A 14,892-nucleotide genomic window follows, 5' to 3' on the forward strand; every position below is an offset into this window, starting at 1 on the left:
TATTATTGTTATTATTATTATTATTCTTCAGTATTATTATTATTAACAACAATATTAACAATAATACTGAATAATAATAATAACAATAATACTGAATAATAATAATAATAATTATTATTATTATTATTGTTATTATTATTCAGTATTATTGTTATTATTATTAATAATAATAATACTGAATAATAATAATAATAATAATAATAATAATAATAATAACAACAATAATAATGAGAATAATTTTATTTATGTATGATTATTTGTATTAATGTAGGTATTTATGTTATTTATTTTACATTTTGTATTATTATTATTACTATTATTAATGTTATTATTACTCATTATTATTATTATTATTATTATTAATAATAATAATAATACTGAATAATAATAATTTTATTTATGTATGATTCTTTTTATTAATTTCGGTATTTGTTATTTATTTTACATTTTGTATTATTATTATTATTATTCAGTATTATTATTGTTATTATTATTCAGTATTATTGTTATTATTGTTGTTATTAATAATAATAATACTGAATAATAATAATAATACAAAATGTTAAATAAATAACAAATACCCAAATTAATAAAAATAATCATACATAAATAAAATTATTATTATTCAGTATTATTATTAATAATAATAATAATAATAATAATAATGAGTAATAATAACAATAATAATAGTAATAATAATAATACAAAATGTAAAATAAATACCTAAATTAATACAAATAATCATACATAAATAAAATTATTCTCATTATTATTATTGTTGTTATTATTATTATTCTTATTCAGTATTGTTATTATTGTTGTTATTATTATTATTATTATTAACAACAATAATAACAATAATAATAATAATAATTATTATTATTATTATTAATAATAATACAAAATGTAAAATAAATAACATAAATACACTAATAAATTTATTTATTTTTTGTTTGGTTTTTCTATTGCGGTCTATGGAAGATTCATCCTCTCTATTTGTCCTGGAGACAGAAAAGGATGGAAATGCAAAATGTTACCGTTGTCACCAGAACAGGAATTAGGAGAAATCCTCCAACGGGGACACTAACAGGGGAGTTCCTTTTGAAGGAAATTCCTTTTATTTCCTGTTATGAACAGGGACAGAGATGGCAAAAAAAAAAAAAACCTGACAAACTTTTTACCCATTTCCGATTCTATCCAAAATGGGGGGAAAAATTGTCTTTAGATATACTTCCGCTCCTCCCCCTCCCTTTTTCCCACCACCACCCTTCCCCCACCCTGGCAGTGCCTTCTACCCCCCAGGAAGTCTATTGGGGGGGCTCAGGACACATAACCTGATATTATATACATTTTAACCTTCATCCCCCCTTCCCCCACCCCATCCTTCCCATCAATATTAATAATTGTTGCTCGGTGGACACGTGATGGCGCCCCCTGGCCAAAGTGACGTCACCACGCTCAGATCATTAGGCGGTAGAGGCTGCCCATTGATTATCCAGTGAGGGGAACATCGGGTATCGGAGAACAATTAGCGGGACGACGATCGTGTTTATCAGGCGGCTGAGAAGACAAATAAAATACAGAACCAAATCATACAAAACGCGGCGATTTTCTCAGATGTTGTTGTTTGGACAACTTGTTTAGACGCGCAAAAGACATTTGAGCGCCAATTAACGCACCTAATGAATTAGAATGCGTTTACTGTGCGTTTTTTGCTGCGTTTGCGTCGCCGTGAAAACCGCTTGCCAGCTGCCCCCTCTGTGTTGTTGTTTTTTTTAATTGCACGGATTTTTGTATTATCACCTTGGCTGGTATCGTGTAACAAACGCATCAAATGGCTGCGAAAGGCGCGTGTGGGCGTTTGTGATGCGTTTGCAACACGTTTACAACACGTTTACATTGACATCGATGGAAGCCTGGCGAACGACGCACGCTGGGTTGATTTTGCTGCGACGCAACGTAACGCTAATGCAACCACGCGAACAACATTGGCCGCTGCAATTCACACGATTTATGACAGCCGTTTGCTGAGCTTCAAGAACACTTGTAAAAAAAAAATGCAAAAAATCCTCCTACATACCACAGGGAAGAAATATATACTTGAAATATATTTGAAAAATATTCTTCCCAAATATATAACTTCAGCTCTCCGCCCCTTTTTTCTAACAGCTCAGGCAAGCTTTATACATTCTGCACTTTAAGCGTCTACAAAGAACAGAGGGCTGCAGATAAACAGGTGCAACCTACCTACATGGAAGAAAAATATATTTGAAATATATTTTTAAAAAATTCTTCCCAAATATATCGACATATATTTGATATGCTACAATTTTGGCCGTATTCAATATATTTCGAAATATATTTCAATAAATATATTTATATATACCGCATGTTGAAATGCATTTTTTATTACAAAATATATGAAAAATATTTTTAAAAACACAAAAAATATATATATATATATGCCTGATGGCTGCGTTTGTTTTCTTTTTTTAGGCTTTCTTTCTTCTATTTTCATTTACTGATCCTGATGTATTTCAGAAGCACAAGCTCTCCAGCAGAATGTATCAGTTTACAAGGATGAAACAAACCATTTACCACTGACCGGGGGCGCTTACAATGATCAGCTTCTGTTTATTCATGTAAAACCTTTATCCTGAAAGGAAAAAAAAAGCTGTTTTCTGTAACTAATTATAAAGAATTAACTGGAGTTTGGCTTCAGTTTGTTAGTGTATCTAAATCTGCTAGTCCATCTAACACCCCCTCCCCCCAGACTGACAATGCTGCTGTCCAAAGGTGCCTCCTGTGCTCCTTCATCCAGAGCGGGAGCGCTCTAATACAGGAGGAGTGTTACTGGCTAGATCACCGGGTGAAAAAGGTCTGCATGCCTAGGGGCTTGTGACCATGGAGGGGATTGGAACACCTGAATCACATGATATGGAGGGGATTGGAACACCTGAATCACATGATTTGGAGGGGATTGGAGCACCTGAATCACATGATATGGAGGGGATTGGAACACCTGAATCACATGATATGGAGGGGATTGGAACACCTGAATCACATGATTTGGAGGGGATTGGAACACCTGAATCACATGATATGGAGGGGATTGGAACACCTGAATCACATGATTTGGAAGGGATTGGAACACCTGAGTCACATGATATGGAGGGGATTGGAACACCTGAATCACATGATATGGAGGGGATTGGAACACCTGAATCACATGATTTGGAGGGGATTGGAACACCTGAATCACATGATATGGAGGGGATTGGAACACCTGAATCACATGATATGGAGGGGATTGGAACACCTGAATCACATGATTTGGAGGGGATTAGAACACCTGAATCACATGATATGGAGGGGATTGGAACACCTGAATCACATTATATGGAGGGGATTGGAACACCTGAATCACATGATTTGGAGGGGATTGGAACACCTGAATCACATGATTGGGAGGGCGGGGACAATACTTTTGGCAATGCCCGGCCTCATGTGGGGAGAGTATGCAGGCAGTTCCTGGAGGATGAAGGAATTGATACCATTGAATGGCCCCCACACTCGCCTGACCTAAATCCAATAGAACCCCTCTGGGATGTCATGTTTCGGTCCATCCGACGCCGTCAGGTTGCACCTCAGACTGTCCAGGAGCTCAGTGATGCCCTGTTCCTAATCTGGGAGGAAATCCCCCAGGACACCATCCGTGGTCTCATTAGGAGTACAGTACACAGATGGTATACAGATGGTATACAGAGCCCCCCCCCCCCCCCCCCAGAAATGTAATCTCCTGCTTGGCTCACTGATTTCCCCAGAAGTCTGCAATAAGATACAAGTCAGATTCTGGGCATCCCCTGCAACAAAAATGTCATTTTTGGTGAAATAATTCCAAAGGGAAATCCCATCTACAGGGATACAGACCCTGCCAATTTCCTCATCAGAATTCTTCAAATGCAGCAGGGGATGTAGAAAGGGAACAGAGTGCAGGGGATGTATGGAAGGAAAGGGGTGTGGGGGATGTAGGGGGTGCAGGGGATCTAGGGAAGCGAGGGTTTTCAGTAGTTGTAGAAGGAATAGGGTGCAGGGGATGTAGGGAAGAGAAGAGTGTAGGGAATGTAGGAAGGAAAGGGGTTGCAGGGGATGTAGGAAGAGAGGGGATGCAGGGGGTGTAGGGAGTGCATGGGATATAGGAAGGGAGGGGGTGCACGGGGTGTAGGGAGTGAATGAAGTATAGGGGTGCATGGGATGTAGGAGAGATAGGGGTGGAAGGGATGAAGAGGCAAAGGGGTGCAGGGAATATAGGGAGGCGAGGGGTTTCAGTGAATACAGAGGGAAGGAGGTGTAGGAAATGTACGATGTGGAGAGGGTGCAAGAGATGTAGGGAAGAAAGAGGTACAAGGTAGTAAGGGGAGCAGGAGGTGTATAGAGAAAAGGGGGTCTGGGGGATCTATGGAGGGGAGGGGGTGCATGGAAAGTAGGGGGGAGGGGTGTAGGGGATGTAGGGTGGTGAGGGGATGCATGAGGTGTAAGGGGAGGGGGGGAAGATGTAGGAAGGTAAGGGGCTTCAGTAGATGTAGAGAGAGTAGAGTTACAGGTGGTGTAAGGAGGAAAGAGGGTGCAGGGAATGTAGCGAGAAAAGGGGGTGCAGGGAATGTAGGGTGGTGAGGGTGTGTAGGGGTGCATGAGATGTAGGAAGGTAAAGGGTTTCAGTAGATGTAGAGAGAATGGGGTACAGGGGGTGAAGGGAGCAAAAAGGGGGTGCAGAGAATGTAGGGAGGCAAGGGGTTTCAGTGAATGCAGAGGGAAAAGAGTGCAGGGAATATAGGATGGTGCAGCGGATGCAGGGAAGAAAGGGGTTTAGGAGATATAGAGAAGAAAGGGGATGAAGGGGATGCTAGAAAGAAAGGATTGCAGGGGTGTAGAGAGGGAAGGGGATGCAGTCAGGCAAGGGATTTCAGTAGATGTAGAGGGAGGGGGCACAGGAAATTTAGGAAAGAATGGGGTGTAGGGGATGTAGGAGATGAAGAAGGAAGGGGTGTAGAAGATGTAGAGAAGAAAGGGGATGCAGGGGATGCAAGGGATGCAGTCAGGCAAGGGGTTTCAGTGGATGGAGAGGGAGGGGGGCACAGGGAATTTAGGAAAGAAAAGGGGTGTAGGGGATGCAGGAGATGAAGAAGGAAGGGGTGCAAGAGATATAAGGAGGAGTCAGAAGACTTTTTATGCAGCAATGTGTCTATCCATGTTGGCGGCGCACCTCCTGTAACACGCAGTAATTCGCTGTAGTGCGTCGCATTCACATTTTGTGGCTCGTACAATTTTCCAGTCAATTTGGTGCATTAGCAGCCCGTTGAACGCATGACATAAGACTTATCAACACATGCGTGTTCATGCGTTGCCCAAATGTAAATGGGCCCCAAACCTTGAATCGAACGTCGGTCTTTCTGTGCGGAGTCGGTTTGGCGCTCCCTCCACCGGCACGGTTTGGCGCTCCCTCCACCGGCACGGTTTGGCGCTCCCTCCACCGACACGGTTTGGCGCTCCCACCACCGGCACGGTTTGGCGCTCCCTCCACCGGCACGGTTTGGCGCTCCCTCCACCGACACGGTTTGGCGCTCCCTCCACCGACACGGTTTGGCGCTCCCTCCACCTGGCGCGGTTTGGCACTCCCTCCACCGACACGGTTTGGCGCTCCCTCCATCGGCACGGTTTGGCGCTCCCTCCACCTGGCGCGGTTTGGCGCTCCCTCCACCTGGCGCGGTTTGGCACTCCCTCCACCGACACGGTTTGGCGCTTCCTCCACCGGCACGGTTTGGCGCTCCCTCCACCGACACAGTTTGGCGCTCCCTCCACCGGCACGGTTTGGCGCTCCCTCCACCTGGCGCGGTTTGGCACTCCCTCCACCGACACGGTTTGGCGCTCCCTCCATCGGCACGGTTTGGCGCTCCCTCCACCTGGCGCGGTTTGGCACTCCCTCCACCGACACGGTTTGGCGCTCCCTCCACCGGCACGGTTTGGCGCTCCCTCCACCTGGCGCGGTTTGGCACTCCCTCCACCGACACGGTTTGGCGCTCCCTCCATCGGCACGGTTTGGCGCTCCCTCCACCTGGCGCGGTTTGGCACTCCCTCCACCGACACCTTTTGGCGCTTCCTCCATCGGCACGGTTTGGCGCTCCCTCCACCTGGCGCGGTTTGGCGCTCCCTCCACCGACACGGTTTGGCGCTCCCTCCACCGGCACGGTTTGGCGCTCCCTCCACCGACACGGTTTGGCGCTCCCTCCACCGGCACGGTTTGGCGCTCCCTCCACCGACACGGTTTGGCGCTCCCTCCACCGGCACGGTTTGGCGCTCCCTCCACCGACACGGTTTGGCGCTCCCTCCACCGACACGGTTTGGCGCTCCCTCCACCGGCACGGTTTGGCGCTCCCTCCACCGACACGGTTTGGCGCTCCCTCCACCGGCACGGTTTGGCGCTCCCTCCACCGACACGGTTTGGCGCTCCCTCCACCGGCACGGTTTGGTGCTCCCCCCACCGACACGGTTTGGCGCTCCCCCCACCGACACGTTCCGTAATGTATACATGACGGCGGGGAAGAGATCGGAAAGGCGAGAGCCATTAGTAACTATAACAGATGGTCTCCCTTTCTTCGCTGCAGGCACAGCGCCAAATGACATGACTAAATAGAATCCAGCCATCCCGCCGCTGCTGCCTTTTTTTATTCCTCCTGAGCTCGCGGGGGCCGAGATGCAGGACCCCCATTTTTAATAACCTTTCCTTCTGACGGGCTTAGAGGTATTGTAACCCAGAAGAGCGTCGGGGAGGTTTCCAGCCAAGAGCAGGCCGCAGCGCCGCAACGCCGAAAACACATTCATCTCTAGCTGCAAGCTACCAACATGGAACTTCAGATATTTATTTCTCTGGGGTCGGAGGATGCAGAAAAGCAATTAAAAATCAGGCTGGCAAAATCGCAACAAATCTGCCGTCTTTTGTGAAGGGACGCAAGCAATAAATTGTAACAAAAGCGCAAGGGAGGAAAAAAAACAACCCGGGAATCCGTTTTTATTAAATTGTATTTTTCTTTTATCCTATAGAGTGAATGTAACTGTGAGAGGGAAGACGGCGCCTGCTTAGCCCCCGCCCTCCGGTTTGCTGCTCCATTCACACGGAGCACAATCTCACTTCAGGGCTGCGGTAAACAGCTAGACAAGTACCCACAGACAGGGCTGCTGTGCAGACTGGGCACATAGAAAGTCTATTGGTTTTGGTCAGTCTGGACAGATTTGCAACAGAAGGGAGCAGCAAAGCATAACCTTTGTGTGGCACTACTAAGCAGGAAGCAGTGCCTGTGTGTGTATAAAGGGTGCAGGGGATGTAGGGGGATGGGAGTGAGGGAGGTGCAGGGGGCTCAGGGGATGTTGGGGTGCAGGGGATGTGGGAAGGGGGCACTGAAGATGTAGGCAGAGAAGGAGAAGCAAGGTATGTAGATGGTATGTAAAGGGGTGCGGGAGAAAAAAGGATATGGAGTTACAGGGGGTTCCGCAGATGTGGGAAGGGGGCACACAGAAAAGAGAAGGAAGGTATGTAGATGCAAAGGAGTGCAGGAGAATTATGGACATGGGGGTTCAGAAGATGTAGGGGGGTGGGGTTGTAGGAAGAACTGAGTAAGGAAGGTTTAGGGGTAATAGGGATGTGGGTAAAGGGGGTGCAGGGGATGTTGGAGGGGGGCACACAGAAAAAGAGAAGGAAGGTATGTAGATGGTATGTAAAGGGGTGCAGGAGAAAAAAGGATATGGGGGTTCAGCAGATGTAGGGGGGTGGGGTTGTAGGAAGAACTGAGCAAGGGAGGTTTAGGGGTAATAGGGATGTGGGTAAAAGGGGGTGCAGGGGATGTGGGAGGGGAGCACACAGAAAAGAGAAGGAAGGTATGTAGATGGTATGCACAGGGGTGCGGGAGAAAAAAGGATATGGGGGTTCAGAAGATGTAGGGGGATGGGGTTGTTGGAAGAACTGAGTGAGGGAGGTTTAGGGGTAATAGGGATGTGGGGAAATGGGGTGCAGGGGATGTGGGAGGGGGGCACACGAAAAATAGAAGGAAGGTATGTAGATAGTATGCAAAGGGGTGCAGGAGACATAGGGGATATGGGGTGTAGGGGGTTCAGGAGATTTGGGGGGGATGTTGTGAGGGATGTATAGATGGAAAGGGGGTGCAGTGGATGCAGAGAAAAAAAAATTGTACGGAATGTAGGGGGGTGCAAGAGATGTAAACAGAAGTGGGAGCAGGGGATGTAGAGGAAAGGGGGCACAAGGGATTTAGGAGAGGGGTGTTTAGGGGATGAAGGAAGAAAGGGATTCAGAGGATGTAGAGAAAGAGAAGGGGGTGCAGATTTGTGGAGGGAAATGGTGGCAGGGTTGTAGGGGGATGGGGGTGCAAAGAATATTGGAAAAGAATTGCAGGAGAAAAAGAAGGAAAGTGGCTTAGGGGATGTAGGAGAAAAGGGGGTGCAGGGGATGTAGGACAATAGAGGTTCAGGTGACGTATGGAGGGAAGGGGGTTTTGGGGGATGAAGGGGGAGCAAATAATTTAGAGAGGGTGCTGAGGATGTAAAAGTAAGGGGTGCAGAGGATGTAGGAAAGGAAGGGGGTGCAGAGGATGTAGGGAGGGAAGGGGGTGCAGAGGATGTAGGGAGGGAAGGGGGTGCAGAGGATGTAGGGAGGGAAGGGTTTGCAGAGGATGTAGGAAGGGAAGGGGGTGCAGAGGATGTAGGAAGGGGGTGCAGAGGATGTAGGGAGGGAAGGGGGTGCAGAGGATATAGGGAGGGAAGGGGTGCAGAGGATGTATATAGGGTAGTAGTGCGGGGGATGTGGAGAGCACAGGGGTGGGAGGGATGTAGGGAGGGAAGGGGGGGTCAGAGGATATATGAATGGAAGGGGGTGCAGTGGATGTAAGAGTAAGGGGTTAAGGGAAAGTAGGGAGGGAAGTGGTTACAGAGGACTTAGAGGGACTGGGATGCAGGGGGTGTAGAGGGATGGGGATGCAGAGTTTGTAGAGGGATGGGGATGCAGAGTATGTAGGACAGAGATACAGGGCTTGTAGAGGGATGGGGTTGCAGGGGTTGTAGAGGGATGGGGATGCAGGGATTGTAGAGGGATGCGGATGCAGAGGATGTAGAGGGATGGGGATGCAGGGGTTGTAGAGGGATGGGGATGCAGAGGATGTAAAAGGACAGGGATACAGAAGTTGTAGAGGGATGGGGATGCAGGGGTTGTAGAGGGATGGGGATGCAGGGGTTGTTGAGGGATGGGGATGCAGAGGATGTAGAGGGATGGGGATGCAGGGGTTGTAGAGGGATGGGGATTCAGAGGATGTAGAGGGATGGGGATTCAGAGGTTGTAGAGGAATGGGGATGCAGAGGATGTAGGGGGATGGGGATACAGGGGTTGTAGAGGGAAGGGGAAGGAGAGGTTGTAGAGGGATGGGGATTGAGAGGTTGTAGAGGGATGGGGATGCAGGGGTTGTAGAGGGATGTGGATGCAGAGGTTGTAGAGGGATGGGGACGCAGAGGATGTAGAGGGATGGGGATGCAGGGGTTGTAGAGGGATGGGGATGCAGGGGTTGTAGAGGGATGGGGATGCAGGGGTTGTAGAGGAGTGGGGATGCAGAGGTTGTAGAGGGATGGGGATTCAGAGGTTGTAGAGGGATAGGGATGCAGGGGTTGTAGAGGGATGGGGATGCAGAGGATGTAGAGGGATGAGGATGCAGAGGATGTAGAGGGATGGGGATGCAGGGGTTGTAAAGGGATGGGGATGCAGGGGTTGTAGAGGGATGGGGATGCAGGGGTTGTAGAGGGATGGGGATGCAGGGGTTGTAGAGGGATGGGGATACAGGGGTTGTAGAGGGATGGGGATTCAGGGGTTGTAGAGGGATGGGGATACAGGGGTTGTAGAGGGATGGGGATGCAAGGGTTGTAGAGGGATGGGGATGCAGGGGTTGTAGAGGGATGGGGATACAGGGGTTGTAGAGGGATGGGGATACAGGGGTTGTAGAGGATGTAGAGGGGAGTCACAAGACTTTATATCATTCTGGAAACATGAATCTATCTCTCCATTCTCTTCCCTTCTCTATACATTTGAAAAGTATTTTGTATATAAAGTGACTGGAGGGGGGGGGGGGGCCACTGACACTACATCATTCTGATTCCTCCATCTGGCCGGGAATAGTGCCGGTTCCCCACCTCATGTCACATGACCCCACTTAACGAAACTCCGCAGCAATTAAGCCTCAATCACAAACATCTCTATGAGGTCGGCCTGCACATGAATGGCTGTAAGCTCAGAGCGGGAATTGCCTCAGTCACCTGTCATCACATGAGGCGTGGCTCTCAATGGAGCCTCTGTTCAGGACGGACCTTCACCGCCCTAATAAAATCCTGAAGACACAATTCCAGCCCATTGGAGGCTCGTTATCCGACTGATGAATCTCCTCCTCGTACGAGGGACATGTTCCCTCCATCAGACGCCCAGCTCCTCCCCGCTACAATGTATCCTGGCATTGTACAACCATGGCTAAAACCAACCTCCAATCAGCAAGTGCTGAAGTTCTGCTAAAGTAGAAAGTTCTGCAGCCTCCTCACATGCCTCGTGCAACCTCCCCCTCATGCTTCGGTAGCTATAGGCCAACTGTCCCAGATTGGTAGCTGCATCTTGGCCCACTGTCCCACCGATTCTGTGTCCCGGGCCACGACCCGGAATCTGAGTTGCTGCACATGCACAGGGCAAGGGCATTCATTCTGGAGAAGGGGGCTTCAAGTGGGTGTCCCTGCTTATTTAGAGGCGGGGTCTGGGCAGGACCAACCTGTAAAGTGGGTGTGGTGGGCAGACCCTGCTTATTTAGAGGCGGGGTCTGGGCAGGACCAACCTGTAAAGTGGGTGTGGTGGGCAGGCCCTGCTTATTTAGAGGCGGGGTCTGGGCAGGACCAACCTGTAAAGTGGGTGTGGTGGGCAGTCCCTGCTTATTTAGAGGCGGGGTCTGGGCAGGACCAACCTGTAAGGTGGGTGTGGTGGGCAGGCCCTGTTTATTTAGAGGCGGAGTCTGGGCAGGACCAACCTCTAAAGTGGGTGTGGTGAGCAGTCCCTGCCTATTTAGAGGGGAGGTCTGGGCAGTTCTAACCTGTAAAGTGGGTGTGGTGGGCAGGCCCTGCTTATTTAGAGGTGGGGTCTGGGCAGGACCAACCTGTAAAGTGGGTGTGATGGGCAGGCCCTGCTTATTTAGAGGCGGAGTCTTGGCAGGACCAACCTCTAAAGTGGGTGTGGTGGGCAGGCCCTGCTTATTTAGAGGCGGGGTCTGGGCAGGACCAACCTGTAAAGTGGTGAAATCTGAAGACTACGAAAGTTTTCTGGGGTGCAATGTAGGGCCCGGTGTCAGAAAGTTGGGTCTCCGTCAGAGGTCTTGAGTCTTCCAGCAGGACAATGACCCAAAGCACATGTCAAAAAGCCCCCAGAAATGGTGTCAGACAAACCGCTGTAGAGGACTGAACTGGCCAGCATTGAGTCCAGGTCTCTGACCACCGCTGACACAGAAATATGGTAGGAGACCCAGGAGGACCCCACCGCTGACACAGAAATATGGTAGGAGACCCAGGAGGACCCCACTGCAGACACAGAAACATATTGGAAGCCAGATTGGAGTTTGCCAAAACTTACCCGAGGAAGCCAAAACTCTTCTGGGAGAATGTGCTGGGGACAGACGGAAGAAAATGGCAGCTTTTTTGGTAAAGCCCATCATTCTACTGTTTTCAGAGAAAGCAATGAGGCCTTCAAAGAAAAGAATCCAGTCCCTCCAGTCACACATGGTGGGGGGTCATTGATGGTTTGGGGTGGCTTTGCTGCTTCAGGCACTGGATGTCTTGGCATTATGAAATCTGAAGACTACCAAAGAATTCTGGGGTGCAATGTAGGGCCCGGTGTCAGAAAGTTGGGTCTCCGTCAGAGGTCTTGAGTCTTCCAGCAGGACAATGACCCAAAGCACAGGTCAAAAAGCCCCCAGAAATGGTGTCAGACAAACCGCTGGAGAGGACTGAATTGTCCAGCATTGAGTCCAGGTCCCTGACCACCGCTGACACAGAAATATGGTAGGAGACCCAGGAGGACCCCACCGCTGACACAGAAATATGGTAGGAGACCCAGGAGGACCCCACCGCTGACACAGAAATATGGTGGGAGACCCAGGAGGACCCCGCTGCAGACACAGAAACATATTGGAAGCCAGGTTGGAGATTGCCAAAACTTACCCGAGGAAGCCAAAACTCTTCTGGGAGAACGTGCTGTGGACAGACGGAACAAAATGGCAGCTTTTTGGTAAAGTCCATCATTCTACTGTTTTCAGAGAAAGCAATGAGGCCTTCAAAGAAAAGAATCCAGTCCCTCCAATCACACATGGTGGGGGGTCACAGTCCCTCCAGTCACACATGGTGGGGGGTCACAGTCCCTCCAGTCACACATGGTGGGGGGTCACAGTCCCTCCAGTCACACATGGTGGGGGGTCACAGTCCCTCCAGTCACACATGATGGGAGGTCACAGTCCCTCCAGTCACACATGGTGGGGGGCCACTGATGGTTTGGGGTTTCTTTGCTGCTTCAGGCACTGGATGTCTTGCCCGTGTGCATGGCATTGTGAAATCTGAAGAGTACCAGAGAATTCTGGGGTGCAAAGTTGGGTCTCCATCAGAGGTCATGGGTCTTCCAGCAGGACAATGGCCCAAAGCACAAGTCACAAAGCCCCCAGAGATGGTGTCAGACAAAGCGCTGGAGAGGACTGAACTGGCCAGCAATGAGTCCAGATCTCCATCCCATAGAGCTTCTGTGGAGAGATCTCAGAACAGCCAGGGCTGCTGTTAGCAACCACTGGGCCCCATACAGCCAACCTGATAGGGCCCTCCACCCCCCAGAAAATACAGGTTACAATGCTTCAATTATGAATGAACACAGTGAGTATTTGGTACCAATCACTCCTTGTGTTCATTCGGGAAAGGAAGGTACTGGTAAATGCGACATATTTACCGGATCCTTCCCCCACTCTCCATCCTGAAGGACCCAATTGTGTGATTGCAGCTGCCGGTGGAAAGGAGAGGTGGGAAGCCGGTGGCACTGCGGGGGTGGGGCACACCAGGTAACAGGGGGGCAGCTGGGGGAAACGTATGGTGTACAGGGAGGGTGATGGGGGCAATTACTGGACCCAATCCCCTATAGCAGGGGTGGGCAACTGTGGCCCTCCAACTGTTGTAGAACTACAAGTCCCATGAGGCATTGCAAAACTGACAGTTACAAGCATGACTCCCAAAGGCAGAGACATGATGGGACTTGTAGTTCACCAACAGCTGGAGGGCCACAGTTGCCCACCTCTGCCCTATAGGGCTCTCTCTGCAGCAATGGGAGGGAGAGGAGAAGAAGACAGCTTTCAGCTGCTGCAGAGAGAGCCATATAGGGGATCGGTTCCAGTAATTACCTTCCCACCATACCAGGGGCGGACTGACAACTCATGGGGCCCCCGGGCAATAGGGATCATGGGGCCCCTGTGTCCTTGCCCAAACTCAAAAAAGCCTATGAAAAAGGTACCAGGGGCATCTCATGGGGCCCCCTACTGAACCCAGACCCTCGGGCAGTGCCCGAGTTTCCAAATGGTCAGTCCGCCCCTGCACCCTCATCCGCTTCACCCAGCTGCCTGGGCCCCCCTACTGGCTTGGGCCCCGTACAGGAGGACCATGAGAACTGCAGTTGGGAAAAGGAACCCTTCCAATCTGAGAGACCCGGAGCAGTTGGAGGAAGAAGAGCGATCCAAAATTCCAGTAGAGAGGTGGAGGAAACTCATTAATGGTTCCAGGAAGACACGGATTTCAGGTATTTTTTCCCAAATATTACATGGGGGGTGCCAATAATTTTGTCCATTTTGGGGGTTTTGGGTGGAATGCGTCAGATTTTGGCTTTTTGTTTCTACACTTTTTTTGTGTCACCGATACAAACCAAAGACAGAAACACGAGACCGCCGAAACATTTGTCATGGCGGCAATTTTCTGGGCGAAGCGTGATTGGACAGATGTGCCGGGGGGGGGGGGGCGATATTTTTGGCCGTGACTACGTAGAATTGGTAATATATACAAAACTATCTTTTTTTTTTAAATACCTGTTTTTGTGCGGTGATCCGGGTCGCCGAGGGAGAGAGAAGCCCCCCTTCTGGATGTTGGATGTGAATGGGAAGAGGAAGATTCCTGGGGGACTAATTAGCAGCAGCGCAGTGACCCTGAGCTGTGTTATTGCGCCCCCCCCAGGCCCAGCAGTCAGTGCCGCCATTTATCTGCTGACTGCTGGAGGGTGTCATGTAGCTCCTGTTAGCGACTTGTAATATATTCCATCGTTCCGGCAGCAGCACAAGTGACAGCTCGCCGCGCACAATTACCGGCAGGAGGAGGAGGAGCCGCTTGTTCTCTGCCTTCTGCTACCACAGATCAGAGGAGCGCGGCGCACAAAGCGCAATATATGGACCGGGCCTCATTCACACTATCGCGCTTTGGTGCATTCATTCTTAATGAAAAGGTGAACTAACAAAAATAAATAAATAAAAAATGTATTATAATTATAAAAAAAGTTAAATAAAAATAAATAAAAAATACAACTAAAAAAAAGTGACAGCACACAAAAAAATGTAAAAATAAATACAAATTTTAAAACATTTAAAAAAAAATTTATTCACTTACCATAAATGTGATTTTTTTATATGCTGATCCCAGACAGGTTTAAAAAATAAATATACAATTTAAAAAAAATTTATAAAAATTACAACTAAAAAAAAAAAATTAAAGTGACAGCTCACAAATATGATTGGATGTCAAATC

This window comes from Staurois parvus, unplaced genomic scaffold, assembly GCF_062004578.1.
Source record: "Staurois parvus isolate SC_StPar_1 unplaced genomic scaffold, SC_StPar_1.0 ptg001261l, whole genome shotgun sequence".
Lineage (NCBI taxonomy): Eukaryota > Metazoa > Chordata > Amphibia > Anura > Ranidae > Staurois > Staurois parvus.